Genomic DNA, 13,990 nt, shown 5'->3' on the forward strand with positions numbered 1-13,990 from the left:
TTGCGGAAGGGGGCATTCCTCCTTCTGGGGAAGAACATCCCTTTGGTGGTGAGGGGAAAATTCTTCTTTGGTATAACGACTTCCTTTTTTGCTGAAGGGGCAAAACCTCTGTGGGGAGGGGGGAAACCACTCCTCCGGAGCAGGAATTCCTTTTGGCGTGGAAGGGGGCATCCCCTTGCTGTGGGGGAAACCCCTCTTGCGGGTGGGGGTAACCCATATTCTAAGGGGAATGGCCCTTCCTGTGAGGAAATTCAACTTCCTTTGGGTGCCCCCTCTTCTTATAGGGGAAATCTATCTCCCTGTGGTGTTACTCACCTTCCTGTGGCAAAACCCACCTTCCTATTGGGGGAAAGGCACCTTCCTGTGGAGGAACGCATGTTCCTGTGAGAAAAACACACCTTCCTGTGGGGAAACCCTTCTTCCTTTGGGGAAACACACCTTCCTGTGAAGGATTCCCACTTTCCTTTGGGGTGAACCCTTCTTCCTTGGGGGGAAATGAACCCTATTGTGGGGGAAATGCACCTTCCTGTGGGGAAAGTGCACCTTCCTATGAGGGAATACATCTTCCTGTGGGGGAAACAAACCTTCTGGTGGGAGAATGCATCTTACTGTAGGCAAATGCACCTAGCTGTGGGAAACACACCTTTCTGAATGGGAACCTCTCTTCTTGTGGGGGAAATACACCTTCCTGTAGGGGAACACTCCTTCCTGTGGGGGACATGCACCCTCCTTTGGGGGAACACATCTTCCTATGGGGGAAATGCACCTTCCTGTGCAGGAACCCTTCTTTCTGTGGGGGAAACACACCTTCTTGTTGGGAAAAACACCTTCCTTTGGAGAAACCATACTTCCTGTGGGGGAAACATACTTTTCTGTGGGGGAAATGTACCTTCCTGTGGGGGAACGCACCTTCCTGTGGGGGAAATGCACCTATCTGTTGGGGAACCCTTCTTTTGGTGGGGGAAAGGCACGTTCTTGTGGTTGAAACACACCTTCCTGTGAGAGAATCCATCCTCTGGGAGAAACGTACCTTTCTGTGAGGGAACACATCTTTCTGTGGGGGAAAATCACCTTCCTGTGGGGGAACACACCTTCCTGTAGAGGGAATGCACCTTCCTATGGTGTAAATGCATGTTTTTGAGAGAGAAAGCACTTTTCTGTGGGGGAAACACACCTTCCTGTGGGGGAAATGCATCTTCTTGTGGGGAACACATCTTCCTGTGGGGTAAAGGTACCTTCCTATGGGGAAAACCACCAGCCCCATCGAGTATGATCAATCAGGGACGGGGGTGCAGGTTCCCAACGGGGCCCAGAGTGTTCCCGGGACAGAAAAAGGCTCTCATTCCTGAGGTGGCATGGAGGATGATATTCCTCCATCCCTTAGTGCTTCTGTTTAGTTCAGACCTTGTTGGAGAAGATACTAACCCAGCCGAGGTTGCCTTGAATTGGCCGTGCGATGGGGTGCTCTCAGCCTCAGCCATCATCAGAGCAGTTCTGGGCAGCAGTGTAGCTAGAAAGGAACCCCTTAGATTAAGCACCTCTGATTTATTTAGTTTCCTCAACCCCCCCTCCCCCAAAGACAGGGCGCTGTATGCAATTTTCTGGCACTTAGGAATAGCTCTTGTTTCTCCCAATACTTCTGAATATGAACAAGAATTTCCTTTTCATAAGGAATATGCAGGCCCAGTGAAAAGTGGGCCTTGTGTGTAGTAGTCGCGGTTCTCACAGGGACAGCAGAGGGCACTGAAAGTGCCATGGGGCCTGGCCCCTGGCACAGCTTTGTCCACACAAGAGCGGGATTCCGTGCACGTTGCTGAACGTTTCTTTCCCCATTACACAGCATCAGGCTGCCCCCAACAGGTCACAGAATCGCTTGTGGGTGTGTGCCTTTGTTTTTAATTTGTCATTTTTATTGTTTTTTTTTTCTTTTTTGTTTTTTTAATCCTCACCCGAGAATATTTTTCCATTGATTTTTAGGGAGAGTGGAAGAGAGGGAAAGACAGAGAAATATCCATGTGAGAGAAACACATTGATTGGCTGCCTTTTGCACGTGCCCCGACCGGGGCATGGGGCAGGGAGGAGCCTGTAACCAAGGTACCTGCCTTTGGCAGGAATTGAACCCAGGAACCTTTGGTCCACAGGCCGATGCTCCATCCACTGAGCCAAACCGGCTAGGACATTTTTTAAATTCTTGATTCTTAATTCTTTTTACATTAACTTTATTACCTCTTTTTATTAGTTTCTAAAGGAAATACTCCACTAGCTTTGAAAACTTTACAGCATGGGTGGGGAACGTCCAGTCCTCAGCCATGTAAGGCCTGCAAAATCATTTGGCCTGGCCCTGCCGAGGCATTAGGGGTGAGCTCATTCAATGTCTGACCAAATAGAACAGGCTTGTTTAAGTTGATCATTTTGTAGGGCCACCTGAATGATGTTATAAATATCCCCATGGCCCTTGGCAGAGAAAAGGTTCCCAATCTCTGATTTAAAGGCCTTGAGGTCATTTGTGAAGGTCAGGGTTTCTCAGCCTCAGCACTGTGGACATCAGGGGCGAGATCGCTAGGGTGTTGAGCAGCATCCCTGTTGCCCCCTGTAAGCCAGTAACCCCCCTTCCCCTCCCAAATGTCTGCAGACTTTGTCCCCTGAGGGAAGCACCACACCAGGTGAGAGCTCCTGTTGCAGGCCATGTAGTTGTGGGAGGTTTGGTCTTCCCGCTGGTTTTCACTGGTGGGTGCCACTCTCACGGCTTCTCCTCCCTTTATCTTGGGCTTCATTTCGATTCCTTCCCCTGCAGAACTCAGATAGACCAGAACAGTGCGCAAAAGGCAGCCCCTGGTTTTACTAACTTTTCCAGGGCATTTTCCCCTCAAGGAAGGGGGACCATTCTCCTGCAGATGATATAATAGCTGGGGAAGCTCTAGCCTGTGTGTCTCAGTGGATAGAGCGTCGGCTTGTGGACTGAAGGGTCCCAGGTTCAGTTCCGGTCAAGGGCACGTGCCTGGGTTGCAGGCTTGATCCCCAGTGTGGGGCGTGTAGGAGGCAGCCGATCCGTGATTCTCTCCCATCACTGATGTTTCTATCTCCCTTTACCTCTCCCTTCTTCTCTGAAATCAATAAAAATATATTTTAAAAAATAGCTGGGGGAGCAGATTTTGAGTCCGATGTTTTTTCTTCCAGTGAAGTAACCAACAAAGGCGTGTTCCTCTTAGTAATTGAGAGGCACTGCATCCTATCTTAGACAGTGATGTGGTTTTGCCCCTGTAGTCCTAGCGGCTGACACATGGCTGGGGAGGTGGCACTGTGTTTCCTAGGACTGTGGAGTGCCTTCATCCCCAGTGAGGGGCTTTCCAGAGGCAGCCAATCCATGAATCTCTCTCATCATGGATGTTTCTGTCTCTCCTTCTCTTTCTAGAATCAATAAAACGTTTTTTAAAAAGTTTGTTGCCCTGATAGTTTTCCTTTCCTCCTGTCTTCTCTAGTCTTCCTTGCAGGTGGAGCTAGCATCTGACTGGCACACAGCACTGGCCTTCTCCACAGTTTGTGTGGCTCACTTGTGCCTCCTCCTCCATCCACTTCTGCAATGTGGTCCTCTGTGAGGGGAGGCCTTCTTCTCCCTCCCACACCTGAGTGTGTGGTCAGCATGCCACCTCCTGAGGCCTGGGGGTCCCCCACATCTCCATCACCCTTCGCTCTGGTAGTTTGGGGGCCTTTTCCCTAAGCGCCCCTTCATATGACCCCATACTTGTTATCAACGCCATTTCCCAACTTCAGTTCCTTTCTCCAAAGAAAAGCTTCCTCTGATCTCTAATTGTCAGTATAAAAACGCTGGGGGAAGGGGAGGGGAAAACATATATAAACGCTGGGATGGTGTTCAGGTATTTTTTTAAAATTCTTTATTGTTTTTTTGTTTTTATTGTTATTGTTAATTCTTACCTGAGGATAGTTTCCCATTGATTTTTAGAGAGTGGAAGGGAGGGGGGAAAACAGAGAGAGGGAAACATCGATGTGAGAGATACATCGATTCATTGCTTCATGCCAGAGCCTGCAGCTGAGGTATGTGCCCTTGACCAGAATCGAACCTGGGACCCTTAAGTCTGCAGGCTGATGCTCTATCCACTGAGCCAAACCAGCTAGGGCTCAAGTATTTCTTTTGCACAGTATTTCTCCGGCTGCCTGCAATTTTCATCAGCAGGCTGCTCCCCATGTCTTAGCACTTCTGTCCCCTTCTCCCTGTCGTTGTAGAGACAGAGCCGTGGGTCTTTAAGGCCATGTAGTCCTGACGGCGATGAGATGCCAGACAATATCACAGTTGTTTATGTCAGTTAGCCAATGGTGAAGTTGGTGTTGTTGTATGTCATTTTGCCCACACCGCAAAACCAACCTAAGGACGATGCTAAGTGAGGAATCATTGTAGCTCATATTTATTTTAGTTTTCATATTTTTAAAATGTGAAAGTTCTTTTTTTAAAACATATTTATGTATTTTATTTTATATAAACATTTCTCTCTTTTCTGCGACAGCACAGCTACAGAGCCGATAGGAGTCCTGAATAGGGGTGACTGGGGATTGAGAAAAGGAAAGAGACAGACACAAAGACAGTAGGGAAAGCTGAGACTGGGTGGGACAGCTGTCCTCTGATGAAGAGACAGTGACCCAGAGCTGATAGAGTGCGTTTGTTTTATATAGTCAAGATACCAGGAAGTTTTACTAAAGTTTAAGGAAAATATGTGCATTCTGTGGCTTCTTTGTAATCATCACTTCTGGGTGGGCCCAGATAATAGTGTTTGTTCCTCTTGCCTGGCTGGATTTAGATAATGAAATCCACCCCTTGGCACCTGAGCTAAAGGTCAGACTGACAACAAATCTGCCTCTGGCAAGGTGTGTTTCCATGGCATGGCTCTGCCAGGCGCCACTGGATTCAGAGGACAATCAGCTTAAGGGCCTTTCCCCCTTCTTTATATTTTAAATGTAGCTTATGAACATCTCATTGGAGCCTTCGGACTTGAGATCACAGGAGCCTGCTGCTGACTAAAAGAAAGCAGGATAAAATTAGTGGTACACAAAGGAATCATATTAGGCACTGGGTGTGTGTTTTAACAGTTTCCATGGATTAAATCCTTTTAAATCATCCAACAATTCTTTTGCCAGTTTGGCAGGAGGTATAATCTCATCATGACTATTCTGAATGGCTTGCACATGTTTGTGTAGCTGTACTAGGTCTATACTGATATTATTATGATGCCATATTCCTGTAGGTGCATCTTGATTTTACTCCAATCCCATAGAGAACTGTCATGGCAGGCTGAAGTCACACAAATATATGTAAAAGCAGCATGGCATTGCAGCTGCTATCTAATCTTGACATTTTCTAATTGATTGCCTTGTCCTATTACTATAGCTTCCAAACCATTTAACTTTGTTTCTAGCCTTTTGTCTATATCTTCTTGATCATGAAATTCAGTGGAAGTGTTCTGAGCCAATTCATTGACAAATTTCGCATCCTGGATGCTTTGGGTCAATGCAAGAGAAGTAGTTACAGCAGATGCAATAACAGTAACGAGGGTAACAATACCAAAAATTTTAAGTCCCAAAGCACGCTTTTCCTGGGACACCTGATTATGTAATTCCTGCAATGCTTGGAGGCCCACATCATAATACCGTTTTCCTGTTATTTTGGTAGGAAGCATAATAAAATTAGGCTGCTTTAAAATTAATACATCTTCATTCAGATTATGCCTTGAAACACAGCTGCTAAGGTTACAGTGACGGCATTGGACAGCATAATGGGTGTGCAATCTGGTGATGTTCACATTTCCAGTCACCAATACATATGGAGGCTGGATACAGGCTTGTAAGCCATAGCAAGGGCTCGACGAACATGCTCCTTTAATATTAGCTAAGAAAGAGCCAGTGAATTAAGAAGGTCAAGGGCAGTGGCTAAACGCCAAAGATCTTTTTGTAAATCTCCTTTTTCCATGGTCAGGGTGTTATCCACAAACCCTCCTGGAGACATAGGCTGGTGATGGGGATATTTAGCATCAAGCCTGGGAGACCAATCCAATACACACAAGTCAGATGCAGAAATATTATGTCTCATTGGTACAGGTTTGGCACAGTCTTTCCATTGAGGAAATGCTCCTAGCTGAGTAGTGGTGCTATTAGGGCAGGAGGGGAGTGGGGGCTGCTTCTCAGACAGCCATTGAAATGGCGAGGGCTACGCCCTCCATCTTGCCCCGGATCCTCCATTTTTGGGCAGCAGCCTTAGCCATGTGCTTGGCAAGGAGCCTCTTCCCGGAAGCCCAAGCCTCTGCTAGCCACACCTAGGATTTCTTTAAACTAACCAATGATAATCAAGGGAAGTGTGTGCCATAGATACGACCACATCCTGTGTAACAAGACACCGACTTGCGCCTGGCCAATCGGCAGGGCCCACAGTCCTCTCTCCTCCCCTTACTCCAACCCCCCTATAAAACCCCTCTCCCCACAGAGCTCACGCTCTCTCTGCCCCAGCCGCTGCATCGGCGAGTGTGGAGGGAGCTCGAGCTAGCCCGAATAAAGACTCTATCTGCTTTTGCATCAGACTCGGCTGGCTCCCTGGTGGTCTTTTGGGGATCCTGAAATCTGGGCTTAACAGCCATCAGGTGGCCTTAGGAAACCCCAGTTTAGTAACTCTCTGAATATATTTTCCCATATCCCAGGGGCCTGTAATGTGAGCAATGTCTGAGCCTACACAGGACGTCTTATTTTCTTGGCCAAGCTGCAAACATCCTGAAGTCCCCTTTTTAGATAAACCAATAGGGAGCTCCCCACTAAAGCAATTATAATTACCATGGGAAGAAGGAGTTATGTGCTTGTTGGAGCTACCCCTGACCATATTGGTGTTGTTAGTAGACACTGGCATTGATTCCCTGGTCCAGGTGGCTGGACTGACCACAGGGGGGTCTGAAACATGTCCAGTAAGTTTCTGCTGCAGCCATACTTACCTGGAAGCTGACAAGGGCCATCATAGCAACAAAAAGGGTGGAGGGGGTTACCTGAACCCCCTGTTCTTTCACCACTTGCCAAGCATCGATGGTCAGCTTCTTCAGTTGACCCCATGTGGGGACACTATCTTCTCAGGTGGCCTTGGTCACCTGCCTTCTGATCTCCTCCTTCATCGGGGTCAGTGGCTGAGCTGGCATCATCACCACAGGCGTGATCTTTAGCTTCTTGAATGTCGGGATGAGCTGTTCTCCCAGGTCCATGGTCGTAACGCACCGCTCTCTCTGGCACCCAGATGGGGTTAGAAGTGCTTCTGGGAAGACACAAACATCGTCTCTTCCCCACATCATTACTGGATCCGGCCCTCTTCACTGCCTTGTTTGTAAATCCTTCCATCATGCCATACCAGCAGATACCATGGCACCAGGAGCTTGATGCCTCTCTGCTGCTGTGCGACCCTCATTGTCACAATTTAAAAAATTTAAAGTGTTGCCCTAACTGGTTTGGCTCAGTGGATAGAGCGTCGGCCTGCGTAATCAAGGGTCCCAGGTTCAATTCTGGTCAAGGGCATGTACCTTGGTTGCGGGCACATCCCCAGTAGGGGGTGTGCAAGAGGCAGCTGATCGATGTTTCTCTCTCATCGATGTTTCTAACTCTCTATCCCTCTCCCTTCCTCTCTGTAAAAAATCAATAAAATATATTTAAAATAAAAAAATAAAAAATTTGAAGTGTCAAGAGCATGATTTAACTTATTCTGTGGAGTAGGATAATACCCATCTCCCCCTTTTTGTTTTTGTAACTGAGTCTTTAAGGTTTGATTGGCTCTTTCTACACTTGCCTGTCCCTGAGGACTATAGGGAATTCCTGTCTCATGTATTATTTGGTATTGCTTGCAAAACTGCTGAACGAAGGAGCTGGTATAGGCAGGTTCATTAACATGATTTTATTTGTAGGGGCCATCCCATGACTGGAAAAGCGCTAGGCAGTGGTTAATTACATGCTTTGCATTTTCCTTTATGAGAGAGAAAACAAACATTCAAGGTATTTCAGAGCCTATTTGGATGATCTAAAGTCAATTTTAGATCGAGAAAGTTTCTTAAAATTCAAACCGTTGAAGGATTGTCAAACTTGATTTTACCAAAAGATTATATATTAAAATGTATTAGACAGGAACATAGGCTAGTAATCTTCAATTCCCATGATTAAATGATGATCTTTTTTATTTATTAAATACGTGATTAATATAATTATTTTACTAGAGAAGAATTAACCAAAGTAAGGCTTATTTTCTAACTTCATTTGTCCTTGGGTGTGGACAGTAAATGACACTAATTGGATTTCTGCTATAAATCTTCCTCTGTACTTTGACATAAGCTATTTTCCCTCTATTTAGGGAGGCAAAATGCAAAAACCTTACTTTTTCAATGATCACCAAAAAGTAAACAGCCAAATTTTCTTAGATTGACATTTATGAACACATTTTAAATGTACTCTTACTTTCAAGAAAATGTAACTTCAACAAAGTACAAGAGACCTTTTGTAATAAAAGCGAAGAGCAGGTAAATTAAAAATTGTCTAGCAATAAATGTTTCAGCATTTTATGTTATTTAAAAATATTTAGATGTTTATTATTTAACCCAGCAATGCTCCAAAGTCTTTAAGTTATCCAAGACTTTGGAAAATTACACATAGGTATATGAGGCTGGAGAAAAGGCAGGGGGAGTAGGGAACAGATATAACAGCCTAGTTCCAGGCCTGTACCCGCTTGGATTTAAAACTGTCAGACTTTCCTTAGAGATAACATGCTAAGGTTACTGCTGTGGCTCCAACTTCTTTCACAGCCTAGAAAAGCTGGTTTCTGGTGGCGCAGTGGCCATAGGGCTGGTTAGAGCCTGCAGAGGAGGCTGAGATTGTAAATCTCTATCTTGGCTGATCCCTTAGGTTCTCCTCTGCACCTACCCCCTCCCATCGTTGCATAGGGAGGGAAAGGCAGGACAAGGGATTTTATTTTTTTGTTTTTGTCTGCCCTTGTTCCGAAACTGTGGTACATCTACACGATGGAATACTATGCTGCTGTAAAAAAGAAGGAACTCTTACAATTTGCAACGGCATGGATGGAGCTGGAGAGCATTATGCTAAGTGAAATAAGCCAGTCAATGAAGGAAAAATACCACATGATCTCACTCATTCATGGATAATAGAGACCATTATTTATTTTTTTTTACAGAGAGGGAGAGGGATAGAGAGTTAGAAACATTGATGAGATGATCAGCTGCCTCCTGCACACTCCCTAATGGGGATGTGCCTGCAACCAAGGTACCTGCCCTTGGCCGGAATCGAACCTGCGACCCTTGAGTCCGAAAACCGAAGCTCTATCCACTGAGCCAAACTGGATAGAGCTGCCTTTGTTCCTTTTTAGGCCTTTTTATGTTTACAGGAAGAAGGGCAACTAGCCTGTTCCTCTAACAGAGAGCACAGTCATTCTCTTGACTTTCATTATTAAGATATTTATAATTATTACTGAAATGGTTTTATCCAAATTCTTCATTTTAGTTACACCTGTTATGTCTTAACAATTTTGAGATTTTAAAGCCAATTATTACCTAAAGCATTTTCTTGACCAATTACCATGATTGCCCTGTCTGTTCAAGGAAAGGACACACTATCTGGCTGGGAGTCATATGCCCCTGGGCAAGAACTGCCCATTCTCATGGAGGCATTAATCTTATTGTCCAACTGTGCTGGGCTGCATATCTGGCATTTCGGCCAGAGGGGGTGCGCTGTGCTGTCTGTTTCTTTTTATAAAAACCCCAGACAGGAAGGTACTGACATCAGGCCAGGCCTTGAGATATGGTCTCATAGCCCCTTCCCAACATGCAGGCCTTTTTTCTCAGAAGGCCCGGAAGTCTCATTCCAAATTTGGGAGACAAAGGACTGGAAAAAGTATAAATAAAGAGAGTTTCCTCCATATTGGGGGCCCAGAATTTGAAAGACACATTTTTCTCTGGGCCTTCACAGAATTTAATAATAAAATATAACTCCTGTAGTCATCGCTGCATTTCAGCCTCTGCTTCGGCAGGATGCTGTAACTGTAGTCAGCTGGCCAGCTTAATAAAGGCTCTTAAATTTAAATTTTGAGTCGGTGGTCTATCTCGCTGAGTGAACCCATAACACAACCTAGCCTGCATAGCTTACTTCCTTATGTAATTTCAAGTATATTTTATTGGTCTAATTTAAGTTCAAAAATATTTCCTTTAGGGAGAGAGTATATTTTTGTCACCTCAGGGCACAAATCTGTCTCTCAGTTAAATTCTTGAAATATTACATTCAGAAAAGCTGTCAAATATAACTAATTTGAAGATTATTAAAACTTAACCAGTTTTAGCATTAAAGACATAGTCCGGACCACAGAATTAATTCTTTTTAATTTGACTAATAAATTGTTACATTTTAATAATTCCACAGTACACTTTGAATTGTAGAGAAAACGCTCGGAGGACACGCCTACCACCCGTCCATTCCAATCCTTCGCATTTCCAGGGATGGCCTGTGTGGGTTTATACATCACAGGCAGGCTTGGAATTAGCTGGCCTTTGTTTAAACTTCCCTGGGTTGCAATCTTAATAAATTTTACACTTTCAAATTAATCTTAGAATTTTAACATTTTAACGCAGCACAGCAAAATCATAAATCAGAGAAAAGCAAATTACAGTTATAATAAAGACTGAAATGCCACCAGCCAAGAGTTTCTGGTGGCCTGGGAGGGAGAGAAAGAAGAATTCTTGGCAGCTGCTGGAAAATTCCTTCAATACCTTCTACGAGGTTCAGCCCACTACAAGTAGCTTGAACCTCTAGCAAAGTGAAAACTGAAGTCCCTTTCACTTTCGGCCGTATGCCTGCATCCAGCCATAAAGGCTGGGCGACTGCGAGTAAAACCTTTCTCATCATCTGAGTTGTCCAGATCACAGTGATGATTGTCCCGCTCGCCTCAAACTCTAGCTCCTGCTCATATTTAGGAGGTAAATCTTTATCAGGCGGGCTTTTGACTGAGGTTTCAGGAGCTGCAGGCAGAGGAGGAGGAGGCGGCGCAGAGGGGAGAAGTGGTGTTTTTAAAGATTCCCACCACTCCACTGTAGGCTGCAAAGCCGTGGCCACACCCTGCTTAGACATTCTTTAACTCTCCTGCGCTGGATCAAGGCAATCACGAATTAGAGACCATAATGTGAATGTGGGAATAGGAATCTTCTCTGGACCTTCTACTGTGTATCAGTCATGCTACTGCTTTCCAATCCTTCCCCAGATTTGAAAGTTGACAGTTCCCTCTTCAGGAAACCAAGGGCAAGTTTCATTAACAAAACTTAAGAAATCAAGAATTTGACTACACTTGCCGAAACCGGTTTGGCTCAGTGGACAGAGCGTTGGCCTGCAGACTGAAAGGTCCCAGGTTTGATTCCAGTCAAGGGCATGTACCTTGGTTGAGGGCACATCCCCAGTAGGGGTTGTGCAGGAGGCAGCTGATTGATGTTTCTCTCTCATTGATGTTTCTAACTCTCTATCTCTCTCCCTTCCTCTCTGTAAAAAATCAGTAAAATATATTTTTAAAAAAAGAATTCTCAGGGAAATGTTATTAAACAAAAACAAGTTAACAGTATAGTCATTGCCTGGCCTACTATTTAAAAAAATAATCATCATGTGTGCTGGCAGGTAATGTAAAACCTGGAAATTTCATTACTGTGGGTGGCTGGGAAGGCAAAGAGATTGACCATTTTAGATCACAGATCTGCATATCTTAAAATGTAACACATTCACCGACACTACAACAGTTAGATGAATAAAACATATAGCTGTAGGAAGAACTGAATGCAATATTCCCAGCAGTTTTATTTATAAAACCCCAAATTTGGAAATAACCGAAACCATTGACAGGTCAATGGATAAAGTGGTTTTCCACAGAATACAACATTATTAGCAATAAAAAATTAACTATTACATAAACATTACTGTTGAATCTAAAAATACCTGTGTAGCAAGAAGTCATAGTTTGTTAAAAATTATACAACTTATAGTGCCTATAAAATTATGAAAAATATGAACTAATCTATTATAAGAGGAAGTAAATCAATTGCTGTAAGGAAGGCTAAAGAATCCAGAAGAGTATAAAAGGGCAAGAGGTAAATACAGGGTGTGTAAAACTAGGTTTAGAATTGTTATTATTGAAAATAATACAACGGTAAATAAGTAATAAAAGTATAAACTCTTATGGCTACTGTGTCTTATATTATTGGGCATGATCACATTCACTGAAAGGTCATTGGTTTGATTCCAGATCAGGGCACATGCCTGCCTGGATCTGCAGTAGTTGTTGTGCAGGAGGCAGGAGATTGATGTTTCTCTCCCTCTGCCCTTCTCTCTAAAAATCAATAAAAATACATTTTAAAATATATAAAACTAAAGGCCTGATTGATGAAATTCATGCATGGGAAGGGTCCCTAGGCCTGGCCTGTGATCAGGGCCAATCTGGGCCTTCCTTCCTCAGCTGCCAACTATTGGCCAGGGCCTCCCTTTGTTCTGCGCCACCACCTGATGGTCAGTGCATGTCATAGAGATCAATCAAACTCCCAAAGGGATACTTTGCATATTAGCCATATATATATAGTTAGTTAGTTAGTTAAAATGAGAAAATAAATTTTGGGGTTTGCATACTCACAACTGTAAGCATACTTTTGCCCCACCATGGGTATGGGTAACAGAGAAGCATATTTTACATTTGACAGTTTCTGAGCTTATCCATATGTTCAGCCTCACTAAATAGTATACATTATAAAAGTGCTTTTGGTTACATGGCCATTATACATATACATACTAGGTGTACCAGTTCATAATGCAATTTTTTTTTCAATAGATGGAGTTGCACATATGTTGATATATATGCATGCCATTTTGTTGTATTGACAACAAACTTCAAAATTTCATGTCAAATTTGTTGAAGGTGATAACATCATAGATATTTTTACACTTAAAAATGTCGAATTTTGTACCCCCGCCCCCCCCCCGCAAAAGAGCATTTGTGGGAAGTTTTTTTTTTTTTAATGTATTTTATTGATTTTTTACAGAGAGGAAGGGAGAGAGATAGAGAGTTAGAAACATCGATGAGAGAGAAACATCAATCAGCTGCCTCCTGCACATGTCCCACTGGGGATGTGCCCGCAACCCAGGTACATGCCCTTGACCGGAATCGAACCCGGGACCTTTCAGTCCGCAGGCCGATGCTCTATCCACTGAGCTAAACCGGTTTCAGCTGCAGGAAGTTTTAATTCATTACTTTATTTTGAAGAAAAAGTTATTGTATACTTCAGGAAGCTTATGGTGAACATGCTCCATCTCAAGATATTTGGGAACACTGGCGTAAACGCTTTAAAAGTGATGATTTCGATGTGAAAGACAAAGAACGTCCAGGTCAACCGAAAAAGTTGAAGACCAAAAATGAGAAGCATTATTGGATGAAGATGAGTGTCAAACAAAAACAACTTGCAGAAAGATTAAACGTTGCTCATCAAACAATTTCTGATTGTTTACAACCAATGGGAAAGATTTTAAGGAAGGAAAATGGGTGCCACATTAACTGAAAGAAAGACAAATGGAAACCCGAAGTCATCAGTAAAATGTTGCTTCAACAGCACAAAAGAAAGTATTTTTTTGCATCGAATTGTGACTGGTGATGAAAAGCGGATTCATTTTGAGAATCCCAAATGCACAAAATCATGGGTTGATCTAAGTCAACCATCAACATCGACTACAAGGCCAAATCACTTTGGAAAGAATTGGTGGGATCAGGAAGATGGGGTATATGATAAGCTTCTAAAACCAAGTGAAACCGTTAATGCTGATTGCTACCAACAACAAATAATCAATATGAACCATGCTTTGATCATGAAATGATCAGATTGTGCCAGAAAACACGACAAAGTAATTTTGCTTCATGATAATGAATCATCACACACTTCAAAAC

General features: G+C 43.6%; 1 protein-coding gene across 1 annotated transcript in view; it reads right to left on the bottom strand.

Moving 5' to 3' along the window:
• Nucleotides 1–13,990, bottom strand: part of LOC102430703 (zinc finger protein OZF-like) — a 51,582-nt gene that overhangs the window by 32,778 nt on the left and 4,814 nt on the right. The gene's annotated exons all lie outside the window — the stretch shown is intronic.

The sequence above is a fragment of the Myotis lucifugus genome, unplaced genomic scaffold, assembly GCF_000147115.1.
Source record: "Myotis lucifugus unplaced genomic scaffold, Myoluc2.0 scaffold_711, whole genome shotgun sequence".
In the NCBI taxonomy this organism is placed as follows: Eukaryota; Metazoa; Chordata; class Mammalia; order Chiroptera; family Vespertilionidae; genus Myotis; species Myotis lucifugus.